Genomic DNA, 11,172 nt, shown 5'->3' on the forward strand with positions numbered 1-11,172 from the left:
CTACGTGCTAAGATTCGGGGAACAAAATTTGGAGAAAAATGTGTTAGCTAACTTTTTAGAGGTGAACAAAGATAAGTGGCTATTTACGACTACTGTGAATCAATGACTATTATAATTACAATTTGCAACTAAATTATTTTTGTGATTAATATCAGTCGTTAAATTATATTTTTTTAGTTGTGGTTGTTGTGTATTTGTAATGCTCGTCTGAACAGTGTCATGCGGAGGCAGAGACAATTTTGAACCCATCACTCAATCTTGCTCTCCAAATCAAAGATGGTCCAATAACCCAAGTAGATCGTATTTCATCAAGTTCGTCAGGTGTGAACTTGCTTATGTCAATATAATCACCAATCAAATTAAAGTCATCGGAGGAAGTTTTGCTTACGAATTTGATGTCGAGTTTTTTGTTGTATACAAGAAAACATGCCATTATCTTAAGGTTTTGACCTTTCAGGTTATATAGGTATTTGAACTTCAATGGTTTTTCTTTTTATATATGAGATGAAATACCACTAGAATATCTTATATATATAATTAATATAGTTTTTACTGATAAAAAAAAAAGAAAAGAACTAAAATGATGTGGTGATGAGCATTGTTAGGGATAAAGAAAATACGTATTCAGATAAATATTTTCAAATGAACTCAACAACTAATATCAATCTCATCATTGCTTCTTTCTCTGCATGTTGACGACACTAAGCTCAAATGAATGATTCTAATTAACAAAGGAACTTAATACAAAAAAGACAACACATAATTGAAAACACAAAGATTACAACTAAGTTGTAATGGATGTGAAATTGGAGAAATGAGAAAGAGAACATGAAAAAAAACGAGTAAACAACTAGAATTAGAAGAATAAACGGAGGGGGCTCATGAAGATAGAAGAACGTCAGCATCAGTTGGAGATGTAGAACAGGTCTTCATCTGCACGATAAATTCTATGTAGAATCTTTACTTGAATTTTGAGAGTTCAATATAAAACTCAAAGTACATGATCATTCTCACCGGTGTTCTCACAAATGCTTGAATTTTATATACTTAAAAAGTTGTCTACAAAATGGAGATGACTGTATGTAATATAACATGAGCCCTCCAAAACTTTTATGCTAAAACCTACTCAAATTAGACCAAATGAAATGTAAACTTCTAAGTGGTAAATGAAAATTCATATTCATGGAAGAAAGCAACCTCTTAGAACATTCATCAAGGTGTTGGACGCGTAAATGATTTGGATAAATCATTTGTGGATCCCTTTACACGATATTTCAATTTGTGTCACGTATTCGTATCTGATACGTTTCTGTGTTTGATATTTTGGGATACTTAATCGATATTTATCAATAAAGCATTTAATATATAAACCAATAATACTTTTATGATGACAATAATTTATAAATTTTTATGTTAAAAATATTTAATACATTTGATTTAATTTAGATTCACACATGAATAATCATATATTTCTCATATTTTTAAAAATATTGTATATTTTTCAATATTCATACATCACGTATCGTATCACGTATGTTATATGTGCATCATAGTTTGTTGGTATTTTGAAGTGAAGGAAAATGAGCAGCTCACTAAAGTGAAGGTCATAGAGAATAAGAAAAAACCACTCACCAGTTAAGCAACTTGACGAACAACGTATTACGTAGAAAACATGTACATGCAGTCGATGCATACGTTTTTCAGACTCTTACAATGATATAAGTTTTTCTGTACACGTTTTACCAAACCCACATCTATCCTTCTTTATATTCTCTTGCATTTTAACTGTTTGGAAGTAACTTTTGCTCGGTAACAAGAATCGATTTCACGATCAAGGTGGTCGAGCGTTTCATAAATAAAATTCCTCCTCTCGAAACTCACGATCTTTTGGTCAAAGAAATGCAAACAACAATTCCTAACTACTTCACTGTTAAGTAAAACCGCTCTTTATCACTATGTCACCGACATCATTCTTCTTCTCCCATTTCCCTCCAATCACGAAGAATACAAGATGTGGAGAATCTTTCAGAGGTGGGGGAAGGTTCAAGAGGTATTCATATCAAAGAGACTAAATCAGAAAGGCCAAAGATTTGGGTTTGTAAGATTTTTCGAAATTTCTAATCCGGAGGCTCTTGAAAAGCAGCTGGGTAACATTTGGATTAGTAATATGAAGATCCATGTAAACCTGCCAAAGTATCGAAGAAACACAAATCTATCAAAACCAGTAGGAAACACAACTAGAGAAGCAGACCAACCTAAAAGAAGGGAGCAACTGAGATATAAGAAAATGTGGGTAAAGAAAACTGATAAAACATATGCCCAGGCGGTAAAAGGGAGAGCGGATAGCAAGGATTGTAAGCAAGTATGGAAGGGTATGGAAATCCAAGTGAAGGAAGAGGCAAAGGAATGGCTTCAACGAAGTTATGTTGGGAGGGTCAACAAATTTTGTAACATAAAGGATATAAAAGAAAGCTTCATTCTTAATGATTTGAATTTCATTAGGTTGAGGTATTTGGGTGACAATGTTATGCTCTTAACTGCCAAAGGGGAACAAAGTATTGAAAAGGCTATTATTGATAATCAAGAGTGGCTCTCAAATACATTTGAATCACTTTCAGTCTGGACCAATCAAACCAGTATTGGGTATAGAAGAGCATGGGTTAGATGTAGAGGAATCCCAATATTTCTTTGGGGTTAGGAATGCTTTGAAAAAGTTTCCGCTACCATTGGCACCTTGATATCAATTGATAAAGCAACTGGGGAATGGGACGAAATAGAGTATGCAAGACTAAACGTACGCCTGCCAATTGAAACAATAGCAACAAAGGGATTTCAGGTGAAAATCAATGTTAAAACCCTAATTCCTTAGGTGTTTATATTAGAGATTTGCATTAAGTCTAGATGTTTTGAATGCCTAACCGTCAAGCTCTATGTCTAAATACAAAATCAATTAGTTGTTCTATCATAATCAGAGTTCTAAATTCTTTTCCAATATTTTAAACACCACAAATATGCCATCTGTTAAAATGCAGTTAAGAACAAAAAAAAACACACAAGAGTAATCGAAAAAGGGTATATTGGATAGCAGAAATCTCAACAGATTTTAGGCCAACTTTGAAGGAAGAGTATCTAAAGGAAACCAAGGAAGGGAGCTCTAACCTAGTGATTCAAAAAGAAGTAAAGTTTGAAGTGATCTCGACAGAGTTTCTCTACTATTTTCTCAATGGAGGTGTTCATAGTGAAATGAAAAAGGGGAGGCAAAAATCAAATTACTCCCCATGTGCTTCATAAACCTATGCCATATTTTGTGGACCAAGTGCCAAGTGGCATTCACAATTCTCATGCTTTTGCAACATGAGCAAAAGATATAAAATGTGTGTGTAACATCCCAGCCGAATATTACTAATTTAAATAATTAAAATAGGGATATAAGTATAAAATCGCATTTATGATTTCCTTTTCCCAAAACGTGGGAAAAATTAAAACTTAATTTCAACGCGCCAATTATAAAATCCATACGGCGTTCAATTATTACAAAGATTAATTATTCATAATATTTATTACAAAATAATTCATGAAGAAAACTAGTAAAAACTCCCATAGTTGGCCCCACTCCGAATTTAAGCATTCACGTGCTCACCTGCATCCACATCTGCTTCCATGTAACAAGTTACATGATCATCGCCAAATACACACAGATAGGGTGAGCTCAAAATAAAAATGCATTATAAGGTACATACATTATAATAACAATTAAAAACTTCTAACACTTCTACTACACTCAAATCTCTTTCATATCTTTCTCTGGACGCCTCTTGATTCTACACCCTTTGATGAGAACATTGATCGATCTTTGTTGCACGAGTGTCTACTCGCCCCTCCGACTATAGGCCACCACCTAATAGTCCACACGTGGGAATAAATTGTCACGGGTACAATCTGCGACACTGAGTGGAGTTTCCCAAAATGAACCGCAGTCCATAGTTGTCCCCAAACTACCAAACTCAATCAATTACACTAAAGAGGGCAATCTTCCAGAACCCCATCATACGAGCCACAATCTTGCACACTCCACTGGACTTCCAAAACCACCAGTCTACAACCTCGAGTGGCCACTTGTTACCCCAATACAAGTTACACTCGTAACTGGGCCCTAGCAAAGCATCGCATCAAGACCTTCATCCAAGCCATGTAGAATTATCCTCATAATCCAATTCAGCACCCCAAACTGCTTGACGCATCACACACATCGCCTAACGCTGTCTGGTTCCAGACCGCTTGGCAGAACACTGGGCATCGCCGGGCACCAACCCACGAGATTTTGGTCCAAGCCTAGTTCTACAACACACCGCCTAGCGGAACCACTTCCGTTGCCAAGCGCCAACTCTTGAGTTTTACTCTAGAGTTCACTTTGTGACCTATCTACTAACGGTTTACACCATTCCACCAGATGCCACACTAGTAACTGGTAATTTACTGGTATTTGACACTCTAGAATAGGTTCCAATGAACCTATATACATAAGACACTCAGTGCACAAAAACATGAATCCATGACAAGTAAATACACTTTCATATCATTAAGTTGAGCTCAACTACACAATATCACATGGTCATACATCAAACACAACCATATTCTTGCTTTTATACATCTCGGAGAATCACAATAAATCTACATAAAACTATAAAAAAAAGTGCTATACCCAACACACAATCCTAGACAACCAAACAATATACAAACTAGGAAGAACACATACCATTACCCCAAAATATCATATAGGCAATAAAATAGTAATAATTATAATAATAAAAAAAACAACAAGAATAACAATAACAATAATGATAATAATAATATTAATAAAACGAAACAATACAAATAAAAAAAATTATGAAAATAATAATAAAATAAAATGAAACAATAATAGTAAAACAATAATACTAATACTAATAAGAAAAAATAATAATAATAATAATAATAAAATAATAAAAATAAAATAAAACAATAATAATATATAATGATAATAAAATCATAAATAAAATAAAACAATGAGAATAATAATAATAAAAATAAAATAATAGTAAATTAAAATAAATAAAATAAAATAATAATATTAATAAAGATAATTATAAAGTAAAATAAAATGAAAATAATAATAATAACAATAATAATAAATAATAAAAATAAAAATAGAAATAAAAATAATAAAAATAATAATATAAATAATATAAATAATGATTATTATAACAGTAATAATAGTAACAAAACGAAATTTTAAAAATAAAAATAATAATAGTGAAAATAAGAATAAAATAAAGTGAAACAATAACAATAAAAAAATAATATTAATAAAATAAAATAATAATAATAAAATTATAATAATGATAAAATCATTAATAAAACAAAACAATGATTATAATAACAATAATATTAAAATAATAGTAAAATAAAATAAGTAAAGTAAAATAATAATAATAAAGATAATTATAAAATAAAATAAAATGACAAAAATAGTAATAATAATAATAATAATGAAAATAAAAATAGTAATACAAATAATAATAATAATAATAATCATAATAATAATAAAAATAATAATAATAATAATATAAACAATAATAATTATTATAATAATAATAAAACAAAATTTTAAAAATAAAAATAAAAATAATAGTGAAAATGAAAATAATTATAAAATGAAATGAAACAATAATAATAAAATAGTAATATTAATAAAATAAAATAATAATAATGATGATAAAACAAAATAATAATAATAAAATCATCAATAAAACAAAACAATGTTAATAATAACAATATAATAAAACAATAGTAAAATAAAATAATAATACTAATAAATGTAATTATAAAATAAAATAAAATGAAATTAATAATAATAATCAAAATAAAAATAATATTAATAATCAAAATAAAAATAAAAATGATAGTAATTGTAATAATAATAGTAAAATAAAATAAAAATAATAATATGAATAATAATAATAATAATAATAATAATAACAACAATAATAGAAATAATAATTATTATTATAATTATAATTATATATATAAATATATTAAAATAATAATAATAATAATAGTAAAATAAAATAATAAGAATAATAAGAATAAGAATAATAAAAATAGTAAAAATAATAATAATAATAATAAATAATAATAATAATAATAATAAGGATAACAATAATAATAACAATAATAATAACGGTAAAATAAAATAAAATAAATAATAAGAATAATATTAAGTGCGTTGTATTTAGAAGAAAAACTTTAAACATCTCGTGAAGCCAAAAAGAAAAATCATGATAATCATAACAATGATTGGGTCACAAAAGCCAAAAAGGAGAATTATGATAATCATAACAATCATTGAGTCACAAAGAGAACTCAATACAACGGAAACCACAAACACACACATACTCTCTCTAAAATCACATATTAGAATCCTTCCTCCATTTGATCTCCACCCTTGAGCATTCCTTCCAGCCCTAACACTACTCTCCTAAGTTCAGTTTTTAGGGTTCTAAAACTCCCTTTTGGTAACCACACGAAAATACCTTCCCAAGAGCACCACTCCCCTCCCTTTCATTACAGTGTAACAGATTATTCCATGCCTCTTTAGTTTCTCTAACAGCTACTAGGTATAAAACAATTAAATTAATATACTAATGACATACATAAGGCTTGAACCTAAGTCCTCTCATAATAGTTAAGTACTCTTAACCACTTAAACTACCATTGCTCCTTGTCTTCTCTATCCATATTAATGAACTTAGGGATTACCACCCTCACATTTATTACATATTTATTTATTTATTTATTTAATTTTCTTGGGTCTTACAATGTGCCCCCTCTGGCTTGAATGACTAACCTAGGGTTGTAATTGGGCTAATTCAAGCTCAATTGACCTTAGGTAAATTCTCATGACCAAACCCAAACATAGGCCCAAATCCTACAAAACATGGTCCAAATACAAGTTTCAAATGAAATCCTACTCTACTAGGCCCTAATACAAGGCCAAATGAAGAAACTAATCTTGATCTTCACACCCTCTTTAACCATGTAACCATCTTCTTAAGCCTATTCAACTCAATGGATGTTGAACCTTCTCGTATCTTCCTTGACATAACTATTGTGATAGGTCCCTTGGCTTAGCCTAAGTGATTCATATTAGTGAAGGATGCTATAAAATGGGCATGTAAACTCATTAGAAACCGACTATTTATCACCTATTAAAAATTGGATCAAAGAAAAGAAAAATAATATAGCTAACGTGGACCGAGAAAGGATAATCGAAGTAAAGGGTCAAAGAAAATAGGAAAGAAGAACAAAAAAAAATCATTATAAAGAAATAATGACTTTTAAATGCTCAAGACACGTGATATTTAAAGGTAGTCATCAAGGGAAGTTTGTTTTCTAGGACAATTACATGACAGGTTAGCATGATAACTTGGTTAAATTTTGAATTTACTATATGTAACTATTAAATGGGGTTTAGAAAATATGAATAGGATGACTTTTTATTTTATAGGGGTGACAAATTGTAGAACAATACATACGTTTTGAGAAATGCCGTAAGGAAAAATGACTAATTCAGTGTTGGTTGTTGCAATTTGAGTCACCAGTCTCATTGATTTATGTTACATATTCCTTTACATTTCTTGACAATTTATTTCCAATAATTTATTTTGTGTTATTTACATTTCATTACAATTTGTGTAATTCATTTATTATCACTCTTGGCATCATTCCTTGATTCACCATTTGTGATTTACACTTCATCTATTGTAATTATTTCCCATTTCCATCGGTAATAAAAAAATAAAAAAAAAACGAAAAGACATATGGAATTAGTGGGACTGAATTGAATAAAAAAATACATATATATACATGAATTAAATTAAATATAAAACAATAATACTTGACATTGATACTATATTGGATACTAACATTGATGTGTTATTCTAGTGTCACGTTACATGTCATTAGTCTTACAAATGAAAAAAAAATTAAAAAAATAATGACTACATTTTGACTACATACTGTATATAATTAATTTTATTTTTATCATATTAGAGTTGGACTGTAATAATATTATAATGTTACCAACATTAATATTTATAAATAAAATTTTTCTTTCCTTGTAAACCTTAACTTATTGGTCAAAGTAACCCTAAAACGTTTTTTCGTGGTTGAATATATATGGAGTGAGAGAGGAACATCTTATCGCGGGTCCAATCAATATTTATTATATAATTAATTATTTTATTTATAATAAGATTACTTTTAAGGTAAAATGGAAATGGTTTTATACCGATATCTTGTTGACTGATGAATCAGTTTCCTCTGTTGCCATCAAGGAGTGGACAATGAATATTGACTTTATCATAAAAATTGATTCTTTTACTTTATTTATTTATTTAGTTTTTATTCCTTTATATCATCTACGTTAAAAAATAATAGACCTCATTAGAGATTGAAACACACCAATTTATTTGTACCTTTCCAACCATTAAAAATAAATAAAATTTAAATTAGACCAATTTTATACGAGATTGTTTTATCGATACGTGTTTGATATATAATTTATCCCAACCATTACATAATTTAAAAAATTTTAACGGATAATTTATTCTAAATACATATGATGCACTGAAATTTCTTCTCACCAATTCTCTGTCCATAAAAAAATATATTAACAAAGAATTATTAATACCTAATATAAATATACGTATTCCAGAATTATTCCATAATTCGAATTCGATGTGAGTTGAATTGTCTTGTCTCATATTCCAGATTTAGCATGCGTTGACAAAATAATTACTGATTCCTTTTTATATAACCAAATTTTCGTAACGTAAGCCTTGCGTTCACAAGTCTAGTGTTTATTAACATGAAACCCCGGACTAGTATAAATTCGACATTCGGCATTGCTCATGCTCAACTTGAAGCTCTCGTATGAACAACATAGCATACACAAAAATGAAACATTTATGCTCTTATTTTTGCGCCATTACTATCACTGCTCTTTTATTTTCACTTACACCTGCTTCAGCAGATTCTCATGAAAACTTTCTTCAATGTCTTTACAATTATCCCGAAAACACCACTTCAATCTCCAGTGTTGTTTACACCCAAACCAACTCTTCGTACACCTCTGTCCTAGATGTTTCTATTCAAAATCTTAGGTTCTTCAACGCAACCTCAAAACCCGTGGTCATTGTCACTCCACTGGTTGTTTCCCACATTCAAGCCACCATAATCTGCGCCCAAAGACATGGCCTGCAGATTCGAACACGAAGCGGAGGCCATGATTACGAGGGTCTCTCCTACGTTGCTGGGGTTCCATTTGTCGTCGTTGATCTCATAAAAATTCGAGAAATCGAAGTTGACGTAGAAAACAGCACTGCATGGGTTCAAGCTGGGGCAACCCTCGGTGAACTTTACTACACGATTAGTCAGAAAAGCAAAACACTGGGGTTCCCAGGAGGTGTGTGCCCCACTGTGGGCGTTGGTGGCCACATTAGCGGTGGTGGCTATGGGTTCATGATTCGTAAGTACGGTCTTGCTGCTGATAATGTAATTGATGCTAAGATTGTTGACGTCAATGGTAATCTCCTTGATAAAGAAACAATGGGCGAGGATCTATTTTGGGCCATTAGAGGTGGTGGTGGAGCAAGCTTTGGAATCGTGGTGGCTTGGAAGATAAAACTAGTTCCAGTTCCATCAACTGTGACAGTTTTCCGAGTTCGAAGGACGTTGGAAGAAAATGCAACGGGGATTATTCAAAAGTGGCAGCGTGGGGCAAACAAATTTAACGAGAGCCTAACCATTAGGATCAAAATGGAAAGGGTAAATTCAAGTAAAAGTGGGAATCTAACAGTAGAAGCGCAGTTTGAATCCTTGTATTTGGGACGTGTAGATGACCTCATTCCCTATATGCAAAAGAGCTTCCCGGAGTTGGGTTTGGTGAGAGAAGATTGCACTGAGATGAGTTGGATAGGATCAATTCTCTTCATGGCTGGATTCCCAAACGGTCAATCCACCGATGTTTTGCTGAACAGAACTCAATCAGACGGTTTGTTTTTCTTCAAAGCAAAATCTGACTATGTGAGAGATCCTATTCCAGACGTTGGGTTAGAAGGGTTATGGCCTTTCTTATATGAAGATGAGGCTAAAGATGCTTACATTCAATTCACTCCTTATGGAGGAAGGATGAATGAGATTTCAGAATCCGAAACTCCATTCGCACACAGATCTGGTAACATATTCCACATTCAATACATTGTGTTCTGGCGAGAAAAAGGGGATGTGGCAGCGCAGAGGCGCGTCAACTGGATTAGAAGATTGTACAATTATACGGAAGCTTATGTTTCAAAGTCTCCCAGATCTGCATATCTGAATTATAGAGACCTAGACATCGGAGTTAATAACGATGGTTACACAAGCTTCAGCCAAGCCAGCATTTGGGGCTTTAAGTATTTTGGTAATAACTTTAACAGATTGGCACGCGTGAAGACCAGGGTTGACCCTCGAAACTTCTTCAGGAACGAACAAAGCATACCTCCTCTTATTTCCCAGGGACGAAAATAGATTTTCTTGGGTGCAGCACATGCCATTATTAATAAGCTGCTTATTCACTTTTATGCTTATAAGTTGCAGCATTCATCAATATTCCTTTGCATTATTGTTTGTGGAATACACTTGTGAAAGAATCATGGATGTGTTTCCATATCAGATTCTTTAGTTACTCCTCCGAGGAAGATAAATTTCTCTATTGATCTAATTTCGAGTGTTGGGCTAGTATCCGTGGCAGAGTTAAAAATGTAGATCAAGAATATGTTTGGAGAAATAACTCATTTACTAGTGAAAAATAAAAATCCCTTTCTATAACAATTTTTATACCGGCCGTAATACACTAAGTATAAAAAGTGGCACAATATATAACTATAAATATTATAAGAATTTTTATACCAGTTGTAAGTAAAATTGATATAAGAAATTGGTACCATGAAAACAAGGTAATAAAAGAGAATACTTTTTATACCTGTTCCAGTTCGAACAAGTATGAAAGTAATTTGTTAAATTTTTCAATTTTTAAAAAGAGATTCTGTATATGTTAGACTTTGTAACTAGTATAGTATGCTTAATTTCACT

General features: G+C 31.1%; 1 pseudogene; it reads left to right on the plus strand.

Annotated features, from left to right (window-relative positions):
- The first annotated feature begins 8,973 nt into the window (after positions 1-8,973).
- LOC114175739 (tetrahydroberberine oxidase pseudogene) lies at positions 8,974-10,715 on the plus strand (annotated as a pseudogene).
- The last annotated feature ends 457 nt before the right edge of the window (positions 10,716-11,172 follow it).

This window comes from Vigna unguiculata, chromosome 3 (assembly GCF_037176805.1).
Source record: "Vigna unguiculata cultivar grain cowpea cultivar isolate G323 ecotype 2 chromosome 3, ASM3717680v1, whole genome shotgun sequence".
NCBI classification, from domain to species: domain Eukaryota; kingdom Viridiplantae; phylum Streptophyta; class Magnoliopsida; order Fabales; family Fabaceae; genus Vigna; species Vigna unguiculata.